Source organism: Rattus norvegicus, chromosome 9 (assembly GCF_036323735.1).
Source record: "Rattus norvegicus strain BN/NHsdMcwi chromosome 9, GRCr8, whole genome shotgun sequence".
In the NCBI taxonomy this organism is placed as follows: Eukaryota; Metazoa; Chordata; class Mammalia; order Rodentia; family Muridae; genus Rattus; species Rattus norvegicus.
Genome location: NC_086027.1, coordinates 23,821,016 through 23,837,032, shown reverse-complemented (window position 1 = coordinate 23,837,032; position 16,017 = coordinate 23,821,016). Strand labels below are relative to the sequence as shown.

The following is a 16,017-nucleotide window of genomic DNA, read 5'->3' as shown; positions in this document are numbered from 1 at the left end:
GTGCTTATCTGGCTGCTGTGTTTTAGGGGTGCTTATCTGGCTGCTGTGTTTTAGGGGTGCTTATCTGGCTGCTGTGTTTTAGGGGTGCTTATCTGGCTGCTGTGTTTTAGGGGTGCTTCTTCCACCTTGAAGTGCTCCCCCTGCAGTGAGCTTTCTCTCTGGGAGTCAAGGGGCAAGGGTGGGGAGAACAGAGGAGAGAGAGAGGTAGCATCCTCGCTGACTAGGAAGGAAGGAAGCATGATGCTTTATCTAATGATAAAGCTGAAACAGAAAGTAGCCTTTGAGCAAAGACAAAAGTCGATTTAAAAACCAACCGTGATTGAACACTGAAAAAGTTGCACTGACATCCAGGTTTAAGGCGAACATAGGAGTTCCTGAGCGCAAGAGGATGACCCCACACAGAAGAATAGGAAAATGCTTTAACCCCATGAAAATCTCTCTCTCTCTCTCTCTCGCTCTCTCTCTCTCTCTCTCTCTCTCTCGATGATAATAAAAATAAAATTGAGCAGAAAACTGCTGAAGGTTAACTGCCCAGAGCTGACAATGTCTTTGACACAGCTCTGCTGGGGTTCCAAGCCATGGAAACTCACGGCTAAGACGTTTATTAAAAGGCCATCGTCCATTTGTATAAGAAAAGAGAAGGCAATTTTGTTTTGTTCTGTTCCCCCCTCCCCTTTGAGCCCTTACCCCCCGGTATTCCCAAGGGGTCACCCATTCAAGTTCTATCTAGACCCAACCCTGCACAGCTTCCTGGATTAGGTGAAACCAGGCATGTTCAGGGTGATTTGGGCAGAGATAACAAGGTAAACTTGTTGCTATTCCCAACATAAAGACTGTGTTTTAATCTTTCTCTCAAAGGTCACCTGACAGAATCACAAGCAAATCTCACTTAATCGATTTTAAATGAAAACTTAAAAATTGTTATGCCAACTTTAAATGTGAACAGAGTGGGTTTTTTTTTTAAAATATAGGACAGTTGGTGTATTTGCACAATAGATGGGGCTTTCGAATGTTTGTAACTGGGTCCCCACTTGGCCTTGACCCGACAGAGCCTGGGTTTCCTCATCCATTCACCATCATCCTTCCTTGGCTTTTGTTGTGATTTCCCTCCAGTTTAGGCAGGGAGGAGCATCCCCCTAACCCACTGTCCCCTTTGAGGACTGGACCCACAGAGCAAGTTGCTTGCTGAGGAAGCTGTCTGGCAAAGCTAAATGTAGACTTTGCAAACCTAACTTCTGTTCGTGAGTCTATAACTCATGACTGTTACGATAACCTGATCATGGGAATATGAGATTGCATGGGAAAACTACTTAGGAGGAGACTTCAACAGAAGACTTTCAATGCATAACCACACCACACACACACACACACACACACACACACACACACACACACACAAGAGTGCCCCCATGAGAGCAGGTGCCTGCAGTGGCCAGAAGTGGCACTGAATCCCCTAACTGGAGTTGCTAGCAGTTGGAAGCTATCCACTGTCAGCGGGGAACTGAACTTCCATCCCCCTGAGCGTGCAGTACATGACCCGGTTCTCCGAGCCGTCTCTGCCACCCTCACTCCTACATTCTTCTCTTAAAACGGAACTAACAAACAACAAACGGAAAATACTCTTGGTGGGTTCGTTCCATACCTAAAACACATAACAGGTATCAAACTCCCCATTGACTCTTACTCTTTGAAAATCAACAGCTTAATTTAAAAACAGAAGAAGAAAAAAAAAACCATATCTGAACAGTCAATTCAGGTTTATTTCTCAAAACAAAAATGAACACATAATGAGACTCAGATTTTCCCCGGGCTGGTTCCTCTTTTAAAGCCTCCAGGTTTTTCTATGCAGTTGAAGCTGTTGAGTCTCAGCTATTTCTTGTTTATTTGTTCAGTTTGGAAACAATTTATTTAAAGATTATCTAAATAGGACATACTTCCTTGAGTGGAAATAATTAAATACATCTGGCTATTTATCTGATGTTTACTGACATTAATAGATACGGCGGGACACCCCCAATTCAAGTTTAAGAAACATTTACCTGAGCTTGAGATTCACGAAAGAGGCAGGGCTGTGCTAACATAAACTTTCTTCAGAAGTCTAAAAGATACTTGATGATTAAAGACAATGAATTTCTAGGCTTTAAGACTCCCAAGGTTAAGACTGCAAAGATGGGCAGCATTTCAACTCCGAGTGACTGGTCCTTGTTATCCTCCGATACTGATATAACTCCTTGCCTTCCACCACGAATGCAAGTTACTATTTAGAGAAATGGGAAACCATCTTCAGATGGGGGAGGGTTGGCTCTTTGCAGAGCAGGAAAACTGTCTCGTAAAGGCAAGGGGCTGGAGTCAAGCACATTCTCAACAGATGAAAGGGACAACCGCCAACTGCCACACAGCTACAAGAGGAGAGTCTGGAGGAATGGAAGTTAGGTTTGCAAAGTCTGCGTTTGGCTTTGCTAAACGACTTCCTCAGCAAGCAGTTGGCTCTGTGGGTCCAGTCCTCAAAGGCGACAGTGGGTTAGGGGGATACTCCTCCCTGCCTAAACTGGAAGAAATCACAACAAAACCTAAGGAACGATGACAGTGATTAAAACATCACAAGGGATCAGTAGATGGAACTCAGAGAGTCTTGTGGAAGAGCTGGGGGAAGGATTGAAGCCCAAGAAGAAACAGGGACTCTACAAGAAGATCAACAGGACAACTAATCTGGACCTTTGGGGACTCCCAGGGACTGAACTGCCATCCAAAGAGCATACGTGGACTTGACCAATGCCTCTGCACATATGTAGCAGATATGCAGCTTGGTCTTCATTGGGAGCCGGGGGAAAGGGAGGCAACTATGAGGGCCGTTCCTGACTCCATTACCTGCCTGTGAACTCTGTTTCCATAACTGGCCTCAGTGGGAGAGGATGTGCCTAGTCCTTTAGTGGCTTGATGTGCCAAGGTGAGTTGGTACCCAGGGGGGCCTCCCCCTACTCAGAGAGAAGGAGGGGAGGGACTACGTGAGGGGGAGGCTGGGAGGAGAAGGGAGGACTGAGATTGGGATGTAAAGTGAACTTTAAAAAGTAAATATATACATCAGAGAGGGATTAAGGGTGCTTGGTTGTGACATGAGCCTGAGTTGTTTTCCTTGTGCAGAGAGATGGCCCAACCCAGTGGGAAATAAACAGACCTTCTAGTAAGACTATGAATGCACAGCGGAGGGTCAGTCAACTGCTTAGCTACAGGACATCAACCACACAGCATCAGCTGAAGCAAAAGTGGCTATGCCTACTGGCCCTGAACACAGACTGGGGCTAGGTTACAGCTCCCCGCTGTGTCGAGTAGGTCATTTAAACGCCTAGCCCCAGTGGTTTAATCTGTGAAATGGGATTAAATGATCCTGATTGGGTTTCATGGGCATGACAGGAACCATGCCAGATCTGATAAGCTATCTGTCTCTCGTGGTACCTATTTATTCGCTCTGTGAAATGAATACAGTAATAACCACTGTCACGTTTGGAAGACTGGATGACAGTAAAGCATCCCGATGACTCCTAAGATCTGTGGGAGAATCATCACTGCACTTCCCAACTCATGTGGGCAGGCTCGACCTTGCGGGCAGGCTCGACCTTGCGACCTAGGGCGCCTCTCACAGAGCTGCTGATTTTAAACGAAGCAGCAATGGTGGCAATACCATCTCTGAATTAAGCCCTCATGGCCAAAATCAAATAATACACAACGAATGGCAAATCAGCATCATTATCCAAGAAATAAAACTCTAATTCCACCTCTCTGGACTATCTCCGTGTGTGCACAGCTCTTAAATACTTGTGAGATCAGATGGTATAATTAAATGTGGGCATTGAGCATACAAGCCACTTGGCAACGAACTTCCGGGTGGCTTAAATAAAAACCATAATAATAAAATGCCCTGATTAATCATTCTAAATTTCTCTTAAGCTATACTATTCTGAGAAAGTTTTACATAAAAATTCAGCCTGCCAGACGTCAAGTAGAATGGCCCATTAAAGGACAACTTTGCTTTGAGTGGAAGCCCTCCCAAGGATGTTTTCACTAACACCAAACGAGGGAAGAGCGCTTTGTCCTTTGTCTCCCAGAGGATTGGCTGTAGCTCAGCCAATCTCTTTCAAGGTCAGTCCCCATCCTAAGATCATATGACAGTGGCAGAGGAAGACACAGGAGGCTAAAGAAAAAATGAAGTCTAAGAAGTGTTCTAGTGTATCCACTAGATAAGGCATGAGGAGCCCCAACTTTATATTGAAGGGCTGTATTCTGAGGAGCCCCTATCCCAGGCCTTCCCTAACACTTGGTGAATGGGCAAACAAACCATCAATCTCACAGGTGACATTTCTGGGCCACTGACAAAGGACATGACTGACTAAGCTTCAATTTCATCAGCAACGTAGGAAGAAACAAAACATCTCCCTCCCAAGCTTGTGGAGATCTCAGCACATGGTCAGGCCACCTCTGTGCTCATCACACAGACATCCTGAACCAAACATCTTTCTTTATCTTTGACCCTGCTCCTTCTTGGACTTGGTTTCATCTCAGAGAGAGAAATTCCCATCTTTTCAACTAGCATAGCCTCCAACTTTCCAGTCTTGTGGTGGGAGAGAAAGAGCTGAAATATCTGTTTCCTAAGAATGTGTCATCCTAACTTAAATATATGATCACAACATATGTGTATGTGTATGTATGAGTATATGTGTGTTTGTGTGTTTACGTGTGGATATGTTTGTGTGTCTCTGTGTATGAGTGTGTGTATGTGTGTAAGTGTATATTTTTGTACATGTGTGTATGAGAATGTGCATGTGTTTGTGTAGGAGTGTGTATGTATGTGTATGTGCGTGTACATGAGTGTGTGAGAATGTGTATGCATATGTGTGTGTTTATGTGTGGATGTTTGTGTGTGTGTTTGTGTATGAGTGTGTGTGTATGTGTGTAAGTGTATATTTTTGTATATGTGTATGAGAATGTGCATGTGTTTGTGTAGGAGTGTGTATGTATGTGTATGTGCATGTATGTGTACATTAGTGTGTATATGCATGTACGCGAGTGTGTGAGAGTGTGTATGCATATGTGTGTGTATACAGTGATTAATGCCTACCGTGAAGGTAAGTCACCTTAACTGGTTCTCATGAATGCTTTCCGAACTGCACTTCCTGAAGAAACCTGAGCCTTCTGGGATTCACCCTGTGCTTGGATGAGTCAGAGCAGGTGTGGAGAGACTCCCTACTGAGGCTGGTACAGAGCCCAGCACTGCAACAGACCTAGTGAACCACGAATCAGCTCAGCCTTGGGTGCCTTTGCCTAAACCCACCAGAGCCACATGCATGGTGTGGCTTGTCTGTCTGGGTCTTCAGAAGTAGGATGAAAGCATCAAGAGCCGACTCCAAACTAAGAATGGCGTTAATTATGAGGCCCAAAGCATGAAAGTGTCGAATGTGGCCTGGCGGTTACATCCTGGGTGAGTGGCAACCATACAAAAGCATCGAAAACCCCAGAAGGCATCAAAAGAAATCAAGACCAATGTTGAGCTTTTTAAGATTTGTCTTTAGGGTTGGGGATTTGGCTCAGCGGTAGAGCGCTTGCCTAGCGAGCGCAAGGCCCTGGGTTCGGTCCCCAGCTCCGAGAAAAAAAAAAAGATTTGTCTTTAAAGGTTTATTTATCTATCTATTTATTTATTAAATTGTATATATGTATGGGTGTTTTGTCTGCATGTGTGCATCTGTGCCAAATGTGTGCAGTCCCCAAGGAGGCCAGAAGATGGTGTCAGATCCCATGGAACTGACGATGCAGATGGTTGTGGGTGCTGGGAACTGAGTCAGGGTCCTCTGGCAGAGCCGCAATGCTCTCAACCACTGAGCCATGTCCCCAGTCACTGTTTCTAAACTTTTAATATTCCCATGATGCTCTAAAGCTACAACTCGCAGTGTCCAAAGTTCCTCACTGCCTTACGAAAGTGTAAATGTTTTCTTTTATACAAATATTAAAGCTTAGGAGCAAAACCTTTAGCGTCACAATTTATGTGCACACATTCTCAAGGGTTTGCGAAATCTGAAATGGTATATTACCACAAATATCGCTTCACCTTTACTTCTGCGCAAACTCCCGCTGCCTAAACAAAGAGTTTAGCAGGAACTGAAAATCAAATCTGACTTGTAACATACAATTGAGAGGGAGAAATCAGGTCTTTCCAATAATAGGCCTGTTGTCTTTTCAGGCACGATGGACAGGAATGATGTGTGAGAGAAGGGAGAGAGCAGCAGAGAAGTGGATGGTCCTAGAGACACAGATGAACCCTGAAAGAAAAGCACCCAGCTGCACAGAAGCAAGCTCTCAGTTGCCACCAGGAACACCCAGCAGCAATATAGTGATCTCTCAGAACTACCGTGATCTTGAGTAAGTCCCAGTCACCCCAAGAAACGAAGATCAGTTACTAAGGGCTCGGGTTAAATTCTTATTAGAAACCAGAGAAGTAGGGGGAGGCTTAAAGAAAAACCAAGCATTTGACACAATGAGGCCATGTATCCCAAGCATGTACTTGTGTTTTCAAGAATGCTCTATCCTGAGAGACACAGCCAGAATACAGCAAATACAGAGGCGAATGCCAGCAGCAAACCACTGAACTGAGAACGGGACCTCCGTTCAAGGAATCAGAGAAAGGACTGGAAGAGCTTGAAGGGGCTCGAGACCCCATATGAACAACAATGCCAAGCAACCAGAGCTTCCAGGGACTAAGCCACTACCTAAAGACTATACATGGACTGACCCTGGACTCTGACTTCATAGGTAGCAATGAATAGCCTAGTAAGAGCACCAGTGGAAGGGGAAACCCTGGGTCCTGCTAAGACTGAACCCCCAGTGAACTAGTCTATGGGGGGAGGGTGGCAATGGGGGGAGGATGGGGAGGGGAACACCCATAAAGAAGGGGAGGGGGAGGGGGATGTTGGCCCAGAAACCGGGAAAGGGAATAACATTCGAAATGTAAATCAGAAATACTCAAGTTAATAAAGAAAAAACGGAAGAAAAAAAAAAAGAACGCTCTAAGCTCGGAAACAAGCCATAAAGCGCCAATGTCAGAGCAGTTTTTCTAAGTTCTCCGCCTCCAGTGGTGTCCCTGCACCTCACCTCTGAGTTCCTAAAGAGCATGCATGCTGCCTTCCTCAAACATGGCAGCACAGACGGCAGGTACTTCCTTCCATCAACAAAAATGGACAACAGCCATTCATCCGAAGGGACACCAGGAAAGCAGGCTGTATTCACGGAACTAGACCGGAGGGCAGCAGCACACTCCCTCAGTTGATATGTGAGGGGCTCTCTGCCTTCACACTCACAAATAACCAAGATGACCAAAACAGAAATCCCATATCTATACGATTGAACACTAGATACTAAGAACGAGAAACACGAGGGAGGGAACCCTCCGAACTGGCTATAAGAAAACATGTGGAGCTTTCTGAATGTCATTAGAAGGAATGGGGCAGGCAGAGAGTTTGGTCAATGCCCAGTAGAAGAGAGATGAGGGAACCAGATTGCTAGGCTGGTGTCAGCAAGTCCCCATAGGTAAAAACTCTGGTCACTCGTGAGTGTATAAATGGTTGGTTTTCCTAAGAATCACAAGGAGACACATCGTGGACATGGTGCTAGGCTTCACACAGAGAAGAAAGGAAACAGGGAACTACGGCAAGCACACAAAAACTTCTTCCTGTTGGCACTTGCACGCCAAGCAAGGCAAGAGTGGAGATTTCCATTCAGTGTGACTGCAGTGGCCACAGCCACCCATGGGGAGCACAGTTAGAGCTCCTCCATGCTGTCACCTCTTAGCATTTATCCACTTTGTGTGAAGCTCAGGTTTTCACTGAGAAAAATGGGCTCTTTAAATTGAAGTGTAAACAGAGCCCCGCCCGACCACTAACTGCTGGGGTTAAAATGGCCAATTACGTTAACAGCTAATCACTGTCTGTCCTCTTTCCCACACATTTCTGTCACAATAAACATTTTCACATTCACCCATACTTTTATGCTTTTATAAGTTCAAAACGGTGTACCTGGAATATTCGAGGCTACATGCTATGTGTTAGCCAAAGACCCTTTCAGCTAGACTGAGTTTTCAGAATGAGTCTGTCTCACTCCATTCAGACACTTGTGTTGAACGGCCTACACTGTCTAAACACGAACAGGCTCCCCCGCTTAACTGTGTGCGGCCACAGACCAGCAACTTACATTATCAGAGTCTTGCTGTTCTCTCAAAGCAAGAAAGGATATGCAAAAGCCTTTCCCCTCCAATAAAGTTCTGTGGTTCCTCCTCAGGAAAGTGAGCTCCCAGCACTGTCCTGTTTGGAGGCAGCAGTTACAACAGAAAGGACGGAAGCCATGCAGGTGCTGACGTAAGATGACTATGAAAGGCAGCGGATGGGAACTGTCAGTTTCCATCACAAAGTGGCTCATGCTAGAGGAAGCCTGAGAATAGGATTCTGGTTTCTCATGTGGTCCCCGAACCACGAAAGCTAGCAGACAGAAACTAGCAGGAAACCAACCCATTGACTGGAAATTTCCAGAAAAAAACGGCAAGCCATTTGGATAAAACTGGGTGCTCCGTGGGCATGCCAAGGGGTTATTAATGCAGAAGTGGGGCTTACTAAATCCCCAGAGGTGATAGCAGGGAAGAGAATAAGAAATGATGGGAGTTGCCAAAGATATCTTAAAGCACAACCTAGAAATGGCGGGAATTAGAAACAAGCTGTGCTTCTCAACAGGGAGATGACAGTTGTGTCTGCATTGATAGCAACACCAGGCCCTGGGAGACAGAAATGGAGGGGCTGTCCCTGTTTAAAGAAAACCCCAAGAGAAGACTCAGGAGGTTCTGCCATATGTCACATCTAAACTGGCCTTAGCTTTATCACCACCTGGACCTCTCTGGGAAAGTGAACAGAAGGGAAGGAATAAGGCTCGAAGGGCACGCTCACGATTTGAACTATAACTAGGATGTGGGGCTTGCTGGCCAAGGGGCATGACACTAAGTCCACATCAGTGTGGGGGTAGTAAATGCAGGTTCAAGGTGAGCTGGAGTCCATCAAATTGGTCAGATACCTGGAGAATGTCACACACATTTATAGTTGGGTAGATGATGATTACCCATTGTCCCCAGGCCTTTTCGTTCATCCATTGTCAACTATTGTCTGTTCTGGTACTGTATTGGGCTCTAGGAACACCAGTGATAGATAAAAATATAACTAGCGACCCCTCCTTTCTGGAGTTTACGGCTGGATGGGAGAGACTGACATTAATCAAATCGTCACCTAACTGTGATAGGTTGTAAGAAGGGGCTATCCATGACACCACAGGAACAGATGGTGGGAGAAACCTCGTATCCGGCATAGCTTTCCTAAGGTCATGGTGATTAAGCCAAGACCTGGTCAGGAGGCAGAAGCCAAGGAGGTAACTGTCTGGGGTTAACAGTGGATGGGCAAGGACACCGCAGGTGTCTAGTTTCTGGGAAAGAGGCAGTGTGGTCTTTTGGAGGACCTGTCAGATAATGTCTTTATGGAACCTGACAAAAGCATGAACATAGCCTGAGCCGGGAAGGCAGAGTGGGAGGAACCAGGTGACGCAGGAGCTGCTGGCCTGCGCTGGAATCACCGGTGTTCACACTAAGTGCAAAGGAAGGTCATTCTGGCTTAGTTTTTTTGTTCTCTTTTGTTTGTTTAAAAGGGTGGCACAAGTCAGTGGTGCATTTAAAACTCTGACAGCATCATAACAGAAAAAGGGCAGGAATCCAGCTGAGGGCCAGACACAGCGAAGGGCAGGCAGGGAAAACAGCAGCTGAAATGAACGCCAAGGCAGATTCTAGGGGCTGCACTCGGGAAAACCGAGAGACAAGCAGAAAACACTTAATGGCTGGACACTAAGAACGAGGCTCTTTGACATTTTCTGGGCTGCGTCAGGATTGACTCTGAACGGGCAAAGTGACCCTGGGGTGTTAGAACAGGGAATTTTTGTTGACCTCACCTCCTATATTCTGATTCAAAGCTGAAGAACCCCAAGTGATACTAAAATACACCAAAGATTGAGAAAATTAGATAGATAGATAGATCGACAGACAGACAGATAGACAGACATTTACAACCCTTTATTCCATCTTGATTTTTCTGAAAATGTCTTTGCTATTGGTAAAACTCTTAGTTCTGATTAATTTTTTGAGCCACTGTTTGTGTCAGCCTCCAGTCCACTGAAACAACACCGAAGTCCTGCTCAAAAGCTTGCATACAGAACACTTGGCACACTTGATCACCATGGAACTCAGAAGGCAAAGGGGCTCACTTAAAACCTGTCCCCAGGACTCCTAGGGCAGCCACTTAGTAGAGAGCTCACCTGCCTGCTGTGTACCCAAATCTTGGCAAGGTAGATGCTTCCTCTCTGATGTAGAAGCAATAAAGAGGTCAACCAGGAAGTGGTCATTAATACAGACCATGGCCAGCTTCAAAGAAGGCATCTACTAGCATTCTGGTCCTACATCTTCCTGTCTGTTATTCTTACCACAGCCTAGAAGGGTTAGAAGCCATATTTCCAAGCTTCACAGTGAGGCACAGGTAAGAGCAATAGTCACTGGGTGGAGAATTTGAGCCATAAAAACCAATATCAAAGAGGGGGCTGAGCTCTGCACTCCTGTATTCGCTCTGCTCAACTGTAAGAGACAGGATTGGGGGTCGGGGGTGGGATCATCCAACAGCAAAGTCCCCCACAGACTGCAAGCCATGTGTGATCCCCAAAAGTCACCAGAGCCAGCAATCGAAAATCAAATCAAGTTTTAAAGCCTTCCCCTCCATTCACTCTGATGACATCTCACATGTAAGTTAGCATTCCTCCCCAAGCCTCCCCTCCTCCCCACTTAAAACCACCCTGTTGAAGCGCCCTTCCAGACGCATAGATTTCCTATTTCAGCTCTGTGGATTTCAGAAACCTCCTCAGGCTCCAATTTTCTTAGTCGCTAGATAAGTCAGCACTGACAACCCTTGCCAAGGCTGCTGTTTTCAATTCAATTAGAGCGAATTGCTCCTAAACTTTAAGGAAGCAAATCCTGATTAAACAAGGCCTTCAAAAGTTTAACTAGCTGTTCATAAATGAGCAGGCTCATGCAATTTTACTTGTGGGGTATTTTTATATATTAAATGATACAATGTTACACACAAATTAGTATTAAGTATTATATGTGCATATGCATTTATTTTGTGTGTTCAATATATCGAACTAAGAATGGTTAGAATATGTTCCTTTCTTGAAAATATACAAATAAATTATTATCGTCATTCACCTCACACTGGGCAATGCAAGTAGGTCTCTGCGAGAAGCCCCAGAAACTTAAAGGTGATCAAAATATAGCCTAGCACACCTAGCACCCAGGGCAGATGTGCCTGATAGCCTCCTCCCTGGATCTGCCTTCTGGTTCTATATTTCCATCCAATGCAGCCCCCTGAACCTTTGGCCTACAGAGCCATCACTGAAAGTGAAAGGTGGTGAGCAGGGTCCCGAGGCAATTAATAAAGAAGAATGGTGTGCATACATGCTTGTGTACATATACTGAATACACGTACATATACATACATTACATACATGTATGTAAAACCAACATGAAACTATAAGGGAAAAAAGATGATGCCGTGGCAAAGAATGGAAGAATGAAACCAGCACATTCTCTGGAAAACAAAAAATTAAAGACAGATTCAACCGAAATGAAGCAAAGTGTAGCACACAGACTCCTCTTGCTACTACTGGATGCCAGGTGTGGGTCTTCTGAACCCGAAAGAAGAAAATACAAAATGGAGTCTTTGGGACAAGACACTGGTTCTTCTCAGATAATCATCCCTCTCTGGTTCTAGAAGGATCTTCAGGGAATAAGGGAATCCCACCGCACATAAATCCAAGCACCCTCTATGAGGTCCTTGGTGGATATTACTGGCAGGCTAAGCAACAGCGTACGCCTATACCTACTATACCCTTGCTCACTAAAGATGGGAACTCATGGTTCATCTCAACTACACGCAGAGGTTGCCTCCCAAAGCTAACAGACATGAGACAGTGTTTACGCACAGGATTTGTGTTCTTCTCCCTATTTTTTTTTAATCAGAATTGTGATCCGCAGTTCCCTCCAGTGAGATTTCCGGCATACACATGGGCAAAGCAGCAAGCCTATTTACCTGGACACCCTGCCCAATGGCTCTCAAAGGAAGAAGCCTGGGCAGACTTTCCAGTGGCTTCAGAAACTTAAACACGGTACCACCAATGGAAAACAGAACGACTTCCAATGGCGTGTCTGTTTTCGAGTTGGTGGCCTCACCTCTTTTATGCTCCGCGGTGCCTCTGGGTAACAGGGACACATTGGCTTGCTTGCCTCTCCTTATCCACACTGGTGGAGCTCTGCAGCCACTCTGCCTGAGCCTCTCTTGGGTTCTCTCTTAGTTGCAGTCCCCAACATACCACCCATGCCCATGTCTCCCATTCCAGAACCATGTGGTCATTCTGCACTTGAAGAGAATGACAATGTGAGACACACACTACTCAGCTGTCCTGTCCTATTTCTGAGAGGAATGTTCTATTAAATGTTTCAGGACAAGCAACAGTGGACTGAGCCTAGGTCAGTCAACCATGCATAGGCTAATCCCATTAGCATAGTTGGCTGGAGAGCTTCTTAGTTTCTAAAGGAGTTTTATTCCCCCAAGGGACTACAGAATCAGATTGAAGTGGGGGGAAGATGACTTCACCCTGATCAAGGTAACTGCTCAGGTGATGTGTATGGCCTTGGACTGTCTGGAAAACCATCCCCCCCCCCAGTTATTATTATTAAAATTATTACTATGAACATGTGCTTTATAGAACTGCGCTTTAATTATTAAAAATGATTTTGTTGCATATTAATTAAAGTATAAGCCCAATACTCTTAATGTATCTCTTTTAGGACACTGTCTTCCCTGGGGATCCTAAATAACATCCAGTGGGAAGCAGAAAGGGGAAGTGTTCACACATGACACTTGTCCACTCGGATGGTTAATGGCAAGCCCAGTAGAGCTCTAGGTGACTGTCCACCAAAAATCTGACGCTCAGAAACAACTAAGGTAACAATGGAGTCAACTTCAGTCACCTACAAAGTGTATTATTTGCGGATCATCTTAAGGCATCAAAAGCTCTTCAAAGTACAGACCAGACACTCCTGAGGTAATCCCTTTAAGAAATGCGTCTTCCCTAGCACCCAGGGTGATATTCAACTTGGCCCTGGAACTATGCGGATGTTTCTTAAATCCTTTATTTACTAGTCAGTAGTTGTGAGTAGGATCCTGGGTGAGCTACTTTATTTCCCTGGCCTTCAGTTGCTACACAAATATTACCCACCTGAAAGACCCATTGTGAAGGGCGTGTGACTTAACCCCATTGGAACAGTGCCTGACTCGCGATACGCAAGAATAAATGATAACTAATAAGAATCCAATCAAATAGGAACTAAAAGGACTAAGTCCAGGATAACACTCCATCGTACTTCCTGAAGAAATCAATGACCTATTTATTCATTTATCACCAAGCCTCGGGCACCTACGGAAGACAATAGGGGCACAAAGATGAATGTAACAGGGCCTTGGACTTTGAAAAATGGAAAGTCTGACGCAAGAGGCAATGTGTGGTCAAGTAATTGTCCCCGCATGAAACGTGATATAATGGAGCATTTCACAAGGGGGCAAGGGAGCCTGAGTGAGTGGGTCGGAAGAGCCTGGCAGAGGCAGTGGTGATTGGTCCAAATTTGGGAGAAAGAATGTCTTGGGAAAAACAATAAACAGAAGGATATGCTAGAAGAAAAAAAGAAAGAGTATGATGACATATTACTAAAGAGACTGTGAGATGAACAGCACACACATTCCACAAGGAGAAAGCCACTGTGAGTGGTAGGGCCCATCTAGTAGACGGTCAAGATTCTAGTCCTGGCTGAGGGACTACTGAAAAATGGAAGTCATAGCACAAACAAACAAACAGAAACAAAAATCATCCTGTATACGTCCAAGCATCTACATGCATGGAAAATTAATTTTTGTTTAGTGTTTAACAAACAACTCATACCCTCCCCCAAGTCTTTCCCATATCATAAAATATCACTCTCTTCCAGCTGGCCCAGGTCAACCCTCCCCACCCCCCAAGTTCTACATTCCCCACAGCATCAGTAGAGCACCTCCTGGAGCAGGACCTTGAACATGAGCCTGCTTCTACCTTTGGTCCATGGGACACATGCACCCTATACAGAACACCTGCATGTGGCATGTATGCACACTGGTGATTGGAAAACACTCTTCCCTTGGTTTGCATCCTTCAGTGGTACCACCCTACACACAGAATCTCCTTATGATGGCCTTCGGGCCTTCCATAGCTTTGCCTTTTCTGAGTCCACTTGTCCATGTGAGTCCTCCCATCTGCGTGAGTCCTCCCACCACTTACATGCTGTTCCTCACAGTCCTGTCTCCAAAGATTCCTTTCCCAACTTTACAATCAAAATTAGTTCCTTTCCTTTCTACGTCACTCTACACTAGGTGCTTCGTTTTATGTTCCCGGACACTTATTCTGGAAACGATGTCTCGTATTCTCATCCTGCTTTTATTGGCTGTAAATGTCACCGAAAGGTAAGCTAATGAGAGAGGACCAGGCCCTGTTATAAAAACATACTGGCACAGAAGATTACGTGAATTAGATTGCAGATCTAATTCACTGCATTTCTAAAACTCATAAAGGCCACTACAAAAACTGCACCTATATGATTCACTTACAATGATGTGTAGCAAAACATTAAGTCTCAACCGACTTCCTGCATGAAGGACTAAGAGAAAAATATCAGTATATACTGTCCTTTCAGTGATGAGATTAAAACTCCATTCCACAGAACCCAAGGACGTGAATCACCAGAATTACTTTTACGTGTAGCTGTGTCATACAGAGAATTTACAGTGGCAGCTGTCATGAGGAGTGTCTCCTAGCATGGCATCTTCAACCTCCAAAACCATTGTCACATGCTGAGTCAAAGGGGGTTGGCGTTTGCAACAGGCTAGGTGTTTCCTGGTGCCCAGAGACAGGCAGCAGATGTCAGAATGATAAAAAGAGGTGGGGAGGAAGCAACTTCCTCAGGAAGCTGTGGGGAGGCCCTGGTCCCTCAGGCAGAAAGAACATGAGCCATCAAAGACATCAACAAGAGTGGCACCACTGGCCTGGCACAGCAAAGAAGCCAGCCGACCATATGGCTAGAACCTTTAGCCCTAGGAACTGCAAGAGACATTAGAAAAGGCTAATTGTGAAACTCAAAGCACTAACGATTTCCCTGAACTTCGTTTTGCTTTTCTGGGAGTCTGAAGAAGTCATCTGCCTTTGATGTTGGGCAAGACAAAGGACTTCAGGTGAGCATACAACATGACCACTGTGCCATTTGAGGATAAACAACTCTAGAGAACCAAGCTAATGAGAGAGAAGCAGGCTCCGTGACAAACATCTTTGAATGGAGGATTACATGAACTAGAATGGCGATAGGAAATGCCAAGAAGTTAGCATTTTGGGCAAGTCTCAAGAATGTGAGTTCTGCAGTCCTTGTGGTATGAAATCAACTGGTTCAATAGCAGAGTATTATATGAAATGTGATTTCGGCCATAATTCACCTTCAGGAACTAAGTAAGAATGGCCTGGATAAGAAATTAGAAAGCACGGCCCATGCCAACAAGAATAACATGACATCTGTGCCCTTTTTTGCACCTATATTTTCTGTATTGGAGTCTCATCAAGTCAATGTTTAGTGAGACTCTGCTTTGGAGAAGTCCACACTAGCCGATGCAGAAAAAGAGGTACAGAGAAGCTAAGAAACAAGGGCGTCCCTACGAATGCTCAGAGAATGGAGAGAAGCCTTTGGACAAAGGCTTTTCCCAGGGAAGAGAATGAAGAGACCTGAGGAGGAGCTCCTCCAGCTCGGCAGTAGACAGACTACAATGAAAAGCA

General features: G+C 45.1%; 1 protein-coding gene across 16 annotated transcripts in view; it reads right to left on the bottom strand.

Moving 5' to 3' along the window:
* Positions 1 to 16,017, bottom strand: part of Runx2 (RUNX family transcription factor 2) — a 328,971-nt gene that overhangs the window by 153,216 nt on the left and 159,738 nt on the right. The gene's annotated exons all lie outside the window — the stretch shown is intronic.